At 36.0% G+C, this 15,131-nt stretch overlaps 1 long non-coding RNA gene across 1 annotated transcript in view; it reads right to left on the reverse strand.

Moving 5' to 3' along the window:
* Positions 1-15,131, reverse strand: part of LOC107201081 — a 57,146-nt gene that overhangs the window by 30,881 nt on the left and 11,134 nt on the right. Inside the window, exon 3 of the long non-coding RNA XR_004495820.1 lies at positions 10,281-10,355. This is a non-coding gene — a long non-coding RNA (uncharacterized LOC107201081). The remainder of the gene's footprint in view (positions 1-10,280; positions 10,356-15,131) is intronic.

Genomic DNA, 15,131 nt, shown 5'->3' on the forward strand with positions numbered 1-15,131 from the left:
TACTGAAACCTTTTTTCAAAGCCCTTAAAGTTTCATGTTAAGAGAAACTTCTAAAAAACCCAAAGTTAAATCAAATAATTTCCCAACTGATTTCATTAGTTTGTCAGAACATGTTCAAGATCAGATCACTGGTACTAAATGCAAACTTTCTGGTACACATGGGTGAAAGGAGATCTAATGCATGATGGGATAAAGAACTGCCAGTCTTGTTAAAAAAAGAGATTAATATAAACCTCACTGAAGCTAATGGGACTTTCCATTAACTTCTACAGTCTTTGGATCAGGTCCTATAGTTTATTTTTCTCTGTCCTTTTATCTTCTCTCCCTTTCAGATTTGTTTTTCTCCTTTATGTGTTACAAGAGCAGCACTGAGAGCTGAAATGGACAATGCTTAGCTGGCAGTCATTCTCTGGTAATTAGACCGAGCCTCCAACACCTGACCCGAACATCTATGGATATCAAGCACGTCTGAGTGCCCAATTACCCGGGAGTATTAAGAAACAGGTTTGGAGGATGGGCAAATGATTTGATTCTTAAACTCTTCTGTAGTTGACGCTGTGCATGCTTCTTCTTCAGCACACACTAGAAGACCCAAAGAGAGACTGGAGGTCAAACCCTGTCTGAACCATGATATGCTGTGAACAATTCTTCATACCGTTTAGGATCTTTGACCTTTAGAAAATCTACAGCATTCATAATTATATCTAAAGCAGCTTTGATGGTGTCTTCCCCTATAATGGATTCACAGATGTGAATAATACTCCTTAATTTTCAAGTATATCTTTTTCAAATTAATATTTCAAAGAAAAAAAACCCTTTTCTTGTTAAGAAGAGTTTTAGGGTAGTAGCTCTTGCATAGGATGATACAGTTTGGTGGCCTCTCTTGTTAAAAATGTTCTAGTACCCATCTAATGCCCACTTATTTATGGATTTTAGACTAAAAGCCCTTTTTTGCCAGTTTTCTTCACAAGCACTTATCTCAGCATCCTCATTAGATGGTTTTTCTCTTTTCTTTTTTTTCAAGGCCTATCCATGCCCTTGGTACTTTCTTTTGTTCCATTCTGCAAAAGGAATGGCTTTAAAGGATCTCTCTCTACCAGTTTCAACTTTTTTTCCTTTGTAATTAGCCTTATTTGAGGAGCAGAAAAGTAGAAGACCAGAGAGAAATAATAATAATAAAACTCCCTGGTGAACAAAGCAGATGATGTTCTTTACTTCAATCATATGCTGTATAGCCCGAGTCAAAGAACCTGCACATCTATATTTTTTTTTTTTTAAATCTGACTCATACAGTACATGCAAGCCAGCTGAGAGACAATTTTGAAGCTAAAGAACAGGAATGTTTCATTTAGCTGGTTATTGTTATTACCAAGAGCTTATTTAAAAGTTATAATTAAAGAAACCTTTCACAGATAGTAATTTGAAAAGGAATGATATGTTTGCCATCATCTGCTGAAAAGGAATATATTGGTAGTGTTAATACACAAGTGTGTGAATAAGATAGAATATATTTATTGTATTAATTGGCAAGCATATGAATCTTTGAAAAATAAGCAGTGAAATAATATATTGGAACTAAAATGGAACTTGAATATGAACTGATGTAGAATAAAGTCTAGAATTACTCATATCATAGCTAAGTCTGGTGTCAGCCTTAATTCAAATAATCAGGGAGGTAAATTTCCTTGCTAAATCACTTTCAAACTGAAAAAAATACCCAATACATATTGGCAGTCCTGACAATTCTTTAAACTCTAGAAGGTATTTCAGCATACACAACAGTGGTAGAAATACAGAAATCTGAATTTGTAGTGATTCTGAAACTCACATGTGAATGGCTCAGAAGAGCCAAGAAAAACAATAAAAGGGTCCCTTTATTAATAAAGTGAATGGATTTTATTCTTTTTTCAAACTTTAAAAAAATTAACCCAAAAAATATTTGTACCTTGAATATGTTTCTGACTTCCTACATTTTGATTGCATTTTTCTGTCTTTTTTCCTTCTTGGTATGAAGTTCTTGCTAGACTAGCTATCTAAATGAATGAACATTTACCGAGAAAAAAAGCATATTTGAATTTTTAAAAAGCACTCTTCTAAAAGTACTTCCAAGCAATTCCATTAACAAAATGAACAGAAGATATTTTACTATTGGAAATCCACAGCTGTGAAATCATTAGTTTTTTTTTTTTTTCAAATATGTGAATTACATAAGTATTTCTATTATTCATATCACTTTGAATAAATACATAAATTTTTATTTAGACATTATTAAAATTTTATTTTAACATTATTTAGACTGCTAGTAATAAGTCATGATGTACTTGAAGGTGACTAAATTTGTGTCTTGTGTTGACCATCTTGATTTTATATTGAGCCTAAAATAAGTTCACCCAAGCCAACAGTATTTTCCACAGATAAGATTATCTAATATTTACTATAAAAGAAGCAACATACCTGCAAAGTTTTTATTTTTTAATTTTTGTTTATATGTCTATCTTTTAATAATTTAAGAATTATCCAAATTAAACTGATTTTGATGGGTACCCAGTTGAGCTAAATAATTCTACTTCCATGAATTTTACTCACACTACAAAATCTTTTTGAATCTGCAAAACTGAATGTAATGTGTCATTCCAGTAAGATGGTTGCCACTTGTTCTGCTGCTTACGTCAGAGCAACCACCATTTTTGTCACTCATTCTAGACAGAAGTCTAGTGAAAATAAAGCAGTATGTATCATGTCAGAATAATCACTGTATGTGATTGAATCTTAGTAAATAAGGTCTGAATTTTGGACAGAACATTCAGACATTTGTTATCTAAACAGGATCACTCTTCCACATTTTGCATATCATGAACTCAGTCAATGTACCAACATTCTGTGTACCAAGATGTGTAGGTTCACACTAGAAAAATGGGGGACAATTCATCAGTTTGCTGATGCTAAAACCTGTAAATCTGAGGTGGTTAAATCTATCAATATATTATCTCTGTACCCGCTCAGGTATTTTCCTGTGGTCCATGCTCATTTACAAAACTGTCTCAGACAATGCAAATACATTATGCAATCCATGCTCACAACAAAACTATCAAATTTAGTTTGTGGCTTGCATTGTTAAAAAATTACATGTTTCTGTTAGTATGCTTAAGATACTCAGACATACTATATTTTATCAGATAAAGGACTTTTTTTTGAAAGGGAAGTTTACTTCCTTTTTTGATTTCATCTTTTGTATGCTTTCTTTTATATTTTAAGTTACAAGCTGACATTTTTAATTGATCCTCTAGCTGAAACCAGCTATGGCCTCAATGTGCACAGAAAAGGCAGACAAGGATCATAGACTTTGCAAAATCTATAAATGTGCAAGCACCTGTGCTGCTTCACGTGCATGAAGTTTGGCACAGAAAACATCCGTGGGACAATTAGAAACTGACTCTTTCTCAGGCTAAAGGAAGGTGAAGAGATTTATAGAATGGATTCTTATTTCCTTCTCTCCTTAATAATCCCAACCCAACATACTGAGAAGAGTATAGAATGAATAAAGTAATTTCAACTGCATCCTGCTAGAATAAGCATAATTGGATGCAACAAATCTTTTCAAAATCTTTTCAGTTACATTGTACAATTAAATTACATTTAGCTGGATGCTGAATTAGATAAATTATCTTGAAGTATTTTTTTTTCTTTTTTTTTTTTTTTTTGTAGGAAACTTACCTATCTGTTAGTGGTAATTAACTTTGTCTGGTAGTAGGTATTTTAAGTGAATATCTCATATAGGAAGTTACTCCTCCCTATGCTTTAAAGAAATCAAACAGAAATGAAAAGCCTGAGAGTCAGTTTCCTCAATTTAAATTCATACCTACGCTCTCAAGCTATTCTTTGGTCAGCCTGTACTTGTGCTCGGGATTGCCCTGACTCAGGTGCAGGCCCATGCACCTGGCCTTGCTGAACTTCATGAGGTTAGCATGGGCCCACCTCTCAAGCCTGTTAAAGTCCCTCTGGATGGCATTCCTTCCCTCCAATGTGTTGACTGCACCAAAGAGCTTGGTATTGTCAGCAAACCTGCTGAGAGTGTGCTCCATGCCATGGCCAATGTTGCCAAAAATTATGTTAGACAGTGCTAACAGTGTCCCAGTATAGACCCCTGAAGAACACCACTCATCACTGGGCTCCACTCAAGCCATTGACCACAACACTTCAAATATGATGATCCCATTAATTCCTTATCCACTGCAAGGTCCATCCATCAAATCCTCATCTTTCTGGGTTAGTGACAAGTATGCCACGCAGGAAAGTGTCAAACACTGGTCAAATGCATCCCACTTTGAGCAAGAGGCTGGAGTAGGTGACCTCCATAAGTTCCTTCCAAAAATCTTTTCTATCATCCTGTGACTAAACTAAATGAAAAAATACTTTAATTAGGCACATTCAACTTTTGACTTTGTTACTCATTCACAAAAGAGACATGTTGCTTAAACCCCCTGTTTTCTATAGAATCTTCAAATACCAGAAGGAGAAGCATCAGATGGTTCTGAATGCCTTTTATACAGAATGACTATCTTTTGTTTCATGGCCAAATACTGTTACAGAGCAGCCTACTCCCTTGATTATGTGTTTTCATACTCAGTAGAGAGAGAAATCTGCTCTGTACTGATAGACCTGAGGACCATAGAATTGCTCTGATCCTGCTGTGCAGAACTTGTTCCTTTGAGAAAATGCATTTATATACAGATCACAAATGCTCAGTTAAAATGGAATCCCAAAGCAGAAGACTTGGAAAAAAAAACAGATAAGGTAGAATCAGAACTGTAATGACTGGTAACACACAGACCTCAAAAGTGTCTTTCTATGTTACTCAGGACTGATATCAGATTCCTGCTGCTAAAGGCAGCTGGGCCCTCTAAACCTGTTCATGAACCAATGAAATGTCCTCATTAAATCAACCCCATTTGCTCTCTCCATTGCTATTTTAAAGAGGTTATTCCAGAGTTCCTTCCTCTTAAACTTAAAAATGTTTTAATTTTCAATGACATGCATGCACAGATAAAATCTCCTTTCTTGTGCCAGCTCAGATCATCTGCCATAAAGAGATCTACATGCTACCAAGGGTTGAGCACTGGTAAGAAAATTTGTTCCTTGATTGAAAATGAAAGCAAATTTACTTTTGTTTGCTTTTTTAAAATTTTTTTAAAATTTTTTTTAAATATTTATTATTTAAAAATAAATAAGAAGTGCTTTGCCATGAGTTCCAAAAGTCAAAGCCAAATTCTTTGTGCTTTGTCCAGCATCTCTTTTTCTTTAGATTTAGTAAGTAAAACAAGACTCTGGGGAACCACAGAGCAGCAGGAAAGAAAGACAGAAACCCACTTCTGAGTTTTGGGTGGATCAGTCTCTACAGGACTTGGCCTCAGCAATGCATATGAGCTCCCATATCATCACCACTAATGCTGCAATGGCACTTTTAATACCCCAAGTATTGCCAGTAGCCTGAAACCATACACAGCAAACCTTTTGCTGAGTCTGAGCTGAAGGCATCCACGGCCAATCTGTTCTCACCAGACTTTACAAATCTTGCAGGCACCTAAAAGGGTTATCTCAAGTCCTCCTCACAGTAAATAAAATATTCTTTAAAAGGCTTTTGGGGATCCTCAGGGCATTCCAGTATTGCCAGGAAGATGCTTTAGCCTACCTAGTAGAGAAATACATAACAATGTGCTTTAAAAATTAAAAATTTAGAAGAATCTGAATAATTGCTTCCTGTCAATTTTCTAGGTTGGCATCATGTACTTCAAGAGTGAATCATCTCAAGAAATTCATTTGGAAATGTCTGTCTAGCCTGTGGAAAAGCTATGTAAAACTGTGTACAGAGCACAATACATAATGAAGTTTACACTTGCTTTGGATTTGTCCTGAGGAATGTACAGCAATTCTGACACAGTTTTTGCCAGTGTTACCAGATACAACATGCAGCTCAGTAGCACAGGAGTCTATTCCTGTTCAAAGAGGAAAACAAGGACTTAAATATTTACTGGTTAATTTACTGGTCCCAAAATATTATCAGTTGGTTCCCCTTAAAAATAAGTAAGTACCTGCTTTACCAGAATTAATGAAAAAGAATATTATTTAGTAGATTTTAAAACTACAGGGCAGGACAAAAAAATCATAATGAAACCAGGGTTTTTCTATCTGCTTCTTTAGGTTTGCACAGGCTATAGTTTCAGGCCACTCTCTTTTGACCTGATCATAAGAATAAATCAAAATTAAATTGAACAGGGTCTTGTACTCTGATTTGCTCAAATAATTGCAATTTTTTCCCAACATACACCAAAGGGAGCTTTGTACACAATTGTGGCAGGGGGGGGATATATCCTACCACCAGAAAGACTATGGTTTATTTCAGAATTTTTCCGAATCTTGAAAATAGAAAAAGTAAAATGGTAAGACATATTTGATTATAGTAGGCCATAAAACTTGAAGAGATTTGTCCACAGAAAAATCTCTGAAAATTGTGAAGAGCTGCTTGAAAACGTTAAAGCAATAGAATTTCTCAGGAAAGCAGCAGTCAAGCAAACAAATACATAGTGAAAAAAAACAATTTTTCCAGTAGGATTCTTGGGGAGGTTTTTTTTTTCTGTTTGTTTAGGTTGGTTGGGGTTTGTTGTTGTTATTGGTTTTGTAGTTATTTTTAGTTTGATTTTGTTTGTTTGTGTATTGGTGTTTCTGTTTGCTTGGGTTTTTTTGTTTTCTTTCCCCAGAAAACAGATTGATTTGTTTGTTTTGATTTGATTGATTAGATTGTTTTGCTGCTTTTAAAAAAAACAAGTTAGACTCAAAGCAGATTCAAACCATGAAGAATTTCAAACTGTATGGCTTCCTACATCTCATAGGTAAAGATATATTCACCCTGTGGCCAGATCAGCGCACACAGCACAATGAACCTTCTGCTATGACTGTAATATAAATAACTTTCTTATTAAATTGGATGTATGTTAAAGACTAAAGAAAGAATATTGTTCTTAAATACAAGGTAGAAAATTACATTACTTAAATACAAGTGAAAAATTACAGATTTGAGATAGGAGTAAAATCAGATATTCACAAGAGTTAAGCCTTCTTGCAGCTTCACTACTGCTTATACCGGTGTTGCCAAGGTGTCTTGATTTACCAGGGAAATTAATCTATTACAGACCATACACCTATTCCACTACTTTCATGATTTATATACATACTTTGAAGGAATCATTCTGACTACTGTGGCTGACTTCCTGAGCAGAGAAGACTGTAGTTCAAAAAGACTAAAGTCCTCAACTGAGCTACAGAACTACACAGAAAAAAAACCTAAAACAAAACAAACCAAAACAACAAAAACAACAACAAAAAAAAACCGCACACAAAACTTTTTGTTTGGAAAAGTAGCTGATACTGAATCTGTTATCTTGTTCATCAAAAACTGCTCCATGCTGCTCATTTTCATTTGTCTTGCTTTTTTTTATCCCCAAAATTTCCCCTCAGATATTCGTGCACTATCTGGCTGTATAAATGTATGCCTCATGCCAAAACAAAGCTTTTTAGACTACAGTCTCCTTCATAACATTCTTTGACCTGAAAATTCAGAAACAACACTTCTGAATAAATAAGAGTATTATGAAGAGTTTAGAATGTATTATAAAAATTCTTAAAATTGTAAGTGTAAATGGTTTTTAGTAAGTTGCATTTTTAAAGCCATATTCAACTCTTAACTTTGCTATCTTGGATACCACTATTTACATGTTATGGATCAATTTCAGGAAAGAAAAATTCAGATGGAAAGCAAGAAAACAAAGAGGAAGAGAGAACTACTATTCACTGACTGGGAGTAGCCCTCTTAGTTATCTCAAAAGCTGTGTGATGCCCTGGTGAACTTAGAAGTCATTCATTGCTCCTCTTCATTCCTTGAAGAACGGGCTTCCTCTGTTCCTCTCTTGTCCTCTAAACACTAACTGACCAAACAATTTCTCTTCATCTGCAGGAAAAGGGTAGTGAAAGTTTGCCTTTAGGGGACCACAGAGGCAGAACATTATTTTCACCTTTCCCCATTGCTCTCTCTCAGGGCATAGCACTCCTGACTTCAAGGCAACATCAGCAGAATTCATTCACAAGCTTAGCAAGAACACACATTAGTTATACTCAAGACAGTATTATTGAGCCCTCTCTCTAAGTTTTTTGTACTAACTCAATATAAAATTACCACTCAAGCAATCCTGACAGAAAAATAAAAAATAAAATAAAAAAATAAAAAATAAAAAATTTCCACTCAAGCAATCCTGACAGAAAGCCAGGAGATTTGCTGCATAGCAGCACAGTCCTTCCATATGTGTAGCCCACATACTAAGGTCTCCTCTGAAGTTTTGTATCCGGACAGCTCTGCCTCCAGAGTGCCTTGGGAAATGCCTGAAATACTACTTTACCCTCTCTCTGATCTTCATTAGCTCTCCACCCCTATAGGAGACACCAGCTTCACACTGTTCCTGTTTGGCTTGCCACAGAGCATTCCCCAGCTGCAAGGTGCCATGAACGAGATAATGGTCCAGACTTGCAGAAAATGCTTCAGAGAAATCATGGGCCCTAAATTTACAATTTTCCCCAATCTACCTGAACTTTCCCCAACTTTAGCTAAGTTTAATGAAAAAAATCCTCCCCCCCAATTTTTAACCAGGTATTAAATTTAGACTTAGTTCAGTAATGGAAACCCTAAGCTCCCACTTACACCCCAAGCCTGGTTGCTCAGTCAGTAAGACTCTATATTTTATATCTATAATCTCTATTTCTTTTTTATTTTTTGCCGTTAGTTTTAGGACACAAAAGCAAATATCTGAAGTGCTCCAGCACAGTAAGGATAATTGTAAAAGTGGGAGTTACAAGCATACTTATTAAGTGAAGCCCATCTCTTAAAAGGAGTGCTTTTTAAATTGGAGACTACATCTACCACCAGCAATGCCAAAACCCGATGAACTGAAATAAAGAAAGAGGCAAATTTACACAAAATTTACTTTTGTGGAAATACAAAATGAAACATCGGCTTAAGCATCCTCTTTGAATCACCTGGGACCCACTACTTTAATTTACTCAACATTTGGAATTGCACACAGAAAAAAAAGGAATGAGATGATTCTTCTTCCTGAGCTAACATAACATAAAGTTGTTAACGTCTAATTTTGAACTCTACCTTTGTGCTTTAGCAGACCAGGAAACAGAGCTTGACAAACTGGAGTATTTATCCAGACAAAAATAGCTACTCAGCTGTGCTTTAGTGCCATTTTCTGTCACACCAGCATGACAGCACTAAGTGTTTAGTTCAAATAAGTGGTTCTACGTCCTCTGATAATACAACATGGTTCCAGCATTCTGTTCACTACAATTTCAGCTCCATCAGGGGTGGCACAAGACAGCTCAGTATTCCCAGAGATTTTCAAACTGTGGTGCATGTGTTCTATTATGCACTCAACCTGTCTGGTCCATTTGGACTGGATTCACCAGGGAATACAATTAGCTGGCCATTTTATTTACACAACCCAGCCTGACAATTTGTCTGGAGCTTCAGTTATTTTTTATTTTTCTCTTTCTTGCAGTTTTGAATTATTTCTGATGTGACAACTATCTGTAGCACAGATTGTTCTTCTACTGGGCATTAGTGTGTAAGGCAACCAACTGTTGGGGGACTCATCTTGGGGTAGGCAGTCAGGATCTTCAAATTTGAAGCAGTAGTTATTTCCTGAACAAACTCAAGTACATTATTCTTTTAAATGAGCCACTAAATAAGACTTCTTCTTAATGTGTTGCCAAACAAATAATGGAGAATACAAAGAAACAGCAACAGACAACGGCAGGACAAACACAGGACAATGAATTAATTCTGCTCCCTATTGCACAGCTAATCAGTGCTCCCAAAGCAGGGCACTATTGCTGCCCTGAAGACCAAAATTTGACACAGGCTATTTAGTGTTTTAGGAAAACAGGCAAATATTCAAAAAAAAAAAAAAAAGAGAGATGAAATTATTTTATCCAAAGGGCAGAGAACTTAAATAATCTCATCAAGTCTCAAAGAACCACCATTGTCACTGTATTTGAGATATACTTCCCAAAGTTCAGTTAGCACATACAACAAAAATATTTAATGTCAAAAAGTAATACCAGACATAAAAGAAACATAAAAATGCATACACATTCAAATACAGACATTTGAAATGGTAAGTATATGAAAATACTGTGTGCTTTTTCAGACAAGAAGGTTCATGTACTACCGATTTCATGATGCCAAATATTTTCTGCCGAAGTCTTCACTAGTCTTTCCTTCCTCTGTTTCTGCCTCTCTCCTCCTGCATCAAAGAAAAATCTCTCAGCCTCCATTTTCATCTCAAAGCAACACAGTCTCAAAATATTTCATACAATTAACTTAGTAAAATTGAACCACCTTTTATTAGATATGATTTTTTTTTCTCTGCTGCTACTCAAAATAAATTGCCTTTCAATTTGCCTAATGACTTTAAATATCTTTTTTTCCAAAAAACGTGCTACCCCTGGACTAGCACACAAAATATGTCCTAAGGTATCCTCTTGCCAAAAGCTTTTTCCATAAGCTTTTCCAGCCAACTTCAAGAAACTTACGGGTTTTTGTAATGATTTATAATTAAAATTTGATATGAAACTTTTGGGAATGTATCTATAAAGAATTCAAATTATTAAAAAATAGTTATAGCATACATTGCAAACACAAAATGACTAATGAGATTACATAACATCACTCATACCTGTAAAGGTTTCCATTACTGTAAGTCCTTTTGTGAGTAATAATGAGTCAAACTGAAACTATCACCAAAAAAGGGTTAAATGAGAAAACATTATCCATGCATTTACTGTGACAGGCAGCCACAAACTCGCTACAGTACATGAAATGTTCACTCTGCTTACCAACACCACCTAACATGTTTGTATTTACATTAAGAAGCTTGAAAGCAAAAACCAGAGCCTTTAGTTCGAGAGTCCCTTATTCCTCAGGCCAGTCTCCTGGAATGTTTTCCCAAAGCATCCTGTGTTACTAGCCCCCTCTCAGGGGAGCAGAAAGTCCTAAAATCCCTTCTCTCTATTCTGTAGCTTCATATTGCATATTTGTTTGGTGGACTGACATAGCAGTTAGAACAAATACTCCTGCTGGGTTGAGAGCATCTATGAAGCTACAGGGGGAGAGGGGACATATTGTCAGGAAAAATGAAGTGGTTGCCTGGTCATTGTGGCAGAGCACACTGATGTGCTGACATGCAAAGGAAAGGTCTTAAAAGCACAACATACCATAGTCAAGCAATACATCACTTAATACCTAGTTTTGGCACCTTCATCAATACCATGGCAAAGAAATGTTCTAGTATTTTAATTAACTGCTGGTAAATTTTACAGATTTAGGGAGACTAGATTTTGGGGCTCACAGGGATTTTTTACAAAGCACATTAAACATATCATTGCTTCCATAAATTAGGACACCTCAGCAATAAACAGGAATACTTCCAGAATACATTTAACAGTGTATGGAAGCATTTGAATGACCTAGTTCCTGGATCAGGATAGTAATTGTCCTTGCTCTCCCCTCCAGTTGAATAGAAGTCCAAGTACATTGCATTGCTCAGTTAAGTTGGCAGAAGAATTTGTGCTTCCACACCAAAAACCAGAGCTGTCTGGCTACTGTAATTACTGCTGGGATATGGGGTTCATGTAATTTCTTCAACAAGACAGGCAGTCTTGTTATCTTTAGAGCTGTGTGATATCCTGGTGACTTTTTAAGTTATTCAGTGCTCTTTGTTCCTTGCTATACATGCCATCTCTATCTCTCTCTTGTCTTCTACATACACAATATTAAGATTAGAGAACCCATAGTCAAAGGACCAGTTTTATTTCGTGCTGAAGGACAATCCCTTGGCAAATACAGAACAGTTAGATCAGAAAGACGACACTAAAAAAGCAGCTATTTTTAAAAGGTAATATAGTAAAACAAGCCAACAATGTTAAAAAGTGCCCAGAATGTTCAAATTCTGATTTTCAGAAAACTCTAAAATAATTATATCTGCCCTTAAGCCATTTTCCTGAGTACAGCTGCACACAGTGAGTGCATAGGGACACTTTTCAAAGCCTGTGACTGTGAAGAGCAGACCACTGGGTATAGTTGGTCACAGGCAGGAGCCACATAAAGTCTGCTTACGAGGGAATGAAAGAATGTAAAGACAGCTACTAAAGGTAGGCAGAGTTCCCTGCTGTTGGACTTTCTAAAGCAACGATGCCGTCAGAGCTCCTTGCCAAGCAGTGCAGAAACGTGCCTTAACATAATGAATGAATCAACCCAACCACATAAAGATGGCTTACAGAGTACCTGAATGGTAACTTTATTCCATTTCTGTTGGAGAAAGTGAACTCTGGGCAAACTGATAAGGCACAAGTTTACTTCTATAGTACAAAACAAACCAAGTCAAAGCCAAGCTCAGAAAGTCAAAAAGAATGTGTCCATTTCTATCTCCATACCTGAATGGAACTGTTGAAGCATTTTCTCTTCTGCATGAACCTCAGACTAGAAGTTCAACACACTCCACCTCATGTGCAAACTTCATTCAACACTGACAGCTGAATGACCATTTCCTAGACTGCTTAAAATGATTTCTTTTTAATTTATAAATACAAGTTTACTTTTCACTTTTGCAATGTACTAGTTTATGCTTAGAAGAAATAGTACATGTCTATCCCACCAAATCCATGTGCACATTTGGAAACATTTGGTGTTGCTTAAAGTGTTCTTAGTTTTAAAGTGTTCTTAGTTTTCTTAGTACTTGTTTTCAAGAACAGCAGGTTAATTTAAGAACCTATTTGAAAGGCACCTGTCTGGTCATGTGGTTTCTTCTATAGACTACAGACAGGGAAAGTGAGGAAGGGAAATAAAAAACAACAGTTGTCATCAATAAACACACCAGATTTATTTTGTTGTCCATATTTCTGCATTCTAGGTTTGAGCACATACAAGGGATCTGAATCTTCTAAGAATTTGTCCTCAAAGAGATTGCTGTTGGTCTGTACTTCTGGATGTTGCAAAATATTCAGTGCTGCTTGAAAGGGAAAAGACAGTTTTCCCAGCCAAAATAGAATTTAGTTTTATAAGCTTTATCAAGAAATTTCCCAGGTAATATTAAAACAGCAAACATTTTAATATGAAAAATACAACAAATTTCCTTTTAAATGTTGATCAAAATTACTTTTAACATTTACAATAAGAGCTGGAGAGGAAATTACAAATTTCTAGCAAAACATTTTGCAATATTCTTTGAAGTTTTCTGTATTTCAGACAGATTATACAAATCTGAAACACCATTTAATTCCTATATTCCTTAATAGTTTTACATATTTCCTATTGACACTTTTATCATCATTCATCATCAATTACTCAATTGCATCAACTCACTCTCTCTCAATCTCATTTTTTTTTCTGTAAAATGGATAACACCCATATAACATTCCAGGAATGAGCCTAGCTCTTATGAAATAGTAAGATAATGAAAAAAGTCCTTTGTTAAGTTTTTGCTGGAAATACAAAAGAAAAATTCCCACCAGCACACAGAGAAATTATATGAATCACCTTTCTAAATGTATTTGAACTATCTGGAGATTTGTTAGTTGAAAACAAGAGAGTATTTCTGGCCCTCTGGTAATTTTAATGGTAAAATGACCTAGGTGTGTCCCTGTAAAACCCAAATACTGAATTCTTCATCACCACTGCCAACTTAAGAGGAGACCTGAAACTTGACATTGACACATACAATATCTGGTAGTCCAGAAATCAATAAGAGCAGTGACCTGCTTTCAAATGAAAAGCAGGAAAAATTTCTCCCAAAGGCCCTAATGTCTATATGTCCTTCCAACTTACCACCAATATTCAAGAAAAATGTAGAAGCCTCAAACATGATGACAAAATGGACAGAAGTGAAAATCCACTTGTTGTAAACAAGCATAATTCAGACTTATTTACACTACTAGTTGTTTTTTTTATATACTGCAGAAGTCAGAAGTGGTCTGAAGTAAATGACAGAGGAGAGAGAAACTGATTGAAAAGGTGTTGAGAAGAGGTTATGGCAAAATCACCTAGCCAGAACAGCACAGTACTTACAGAATTACAGTAGTCTTCTGACTAGAAGTGTGCGAAAAGCCAGGAGGGTATTACTGATGTACATCAAACACAGTAAAACCTGAAGTGAGACCTCAAAGCTCTCTTTCTTTTCTGAAACAGGTTATGAATTCAATTATGCTGAAACAGAACTGGTATGTGCATGTCTTCTTCTTCTGAAGGTCTTGCAGACCCTTCCTAAAAAATGGTTCCTTTATGTTAGCAAAGCCTCCAACTCCCAAGAGTTTTAAGTATGCTAGTGCTTGCTGCTCTCCCTTCACTGCAGACTCCAGCTCATCCCTGTTTCAGAGTGAATGCATTTCTTTAAAAAAAACAACCTATTCTGACAATATGCTCATCCTTTCCCAGGATTTATTGCCAATTTCAAAAGCCTAATTGCTGTTGTGAACAGTGAGGATATCCAAACTGAGTGGAATGAAAAGTTACGTTTTCCCTCCTCTATTCTCTCCCTAATTCAGCTGCAGATTTTCTCTCTTGCTGATGTAAGTATTCATTGTGGAGGATTTTTCCTTTACAATAAAACTAAAAGTATCTTCTGATTTCCAACATGATTGTTACAGATCAACACCAATTCTGACTTTGTATTTGACATTAGCATTGCTCTTTAAAACAAATTTGGTAGTATCTCAGCAGTAGCATCACATTTCTTTAATGCTTATTGACAGGCAGGTCAGTAGCCAGTGACTTTTTTTTTTAATGACTGTATTCTTTTGTTCTCTTTGCAGTACCCGCAAGGACTTGAATGACAGAAAGTTCATTTTTCTCCGAATGAACATCTGATTAGAGTAGCCCATGCTTTACCCCCCTTTGGGAGACATGCTGTCAGCCAGCAAAGCCATGGTGGTCGTGGTAGCTGTCACTGCATATCCAACAGCTGCTCTGTTACACATTCCCTAACCTGGCAAGAACCGCACCACAGAGATTCTGCTGCTTTTCCCCA

Source organism: Parus major, chromosome 2, assembly GCF_001522545.3.
Source record: "Parus major isolate Abel chromosome 2, Parus_major1.1, whole genome shotgun sequence".
Lineage (NCBI taxonomy): Eukaryota > Metazoa > Chordata > Aves > Passeriformes > Paridae > Parus > Parus major.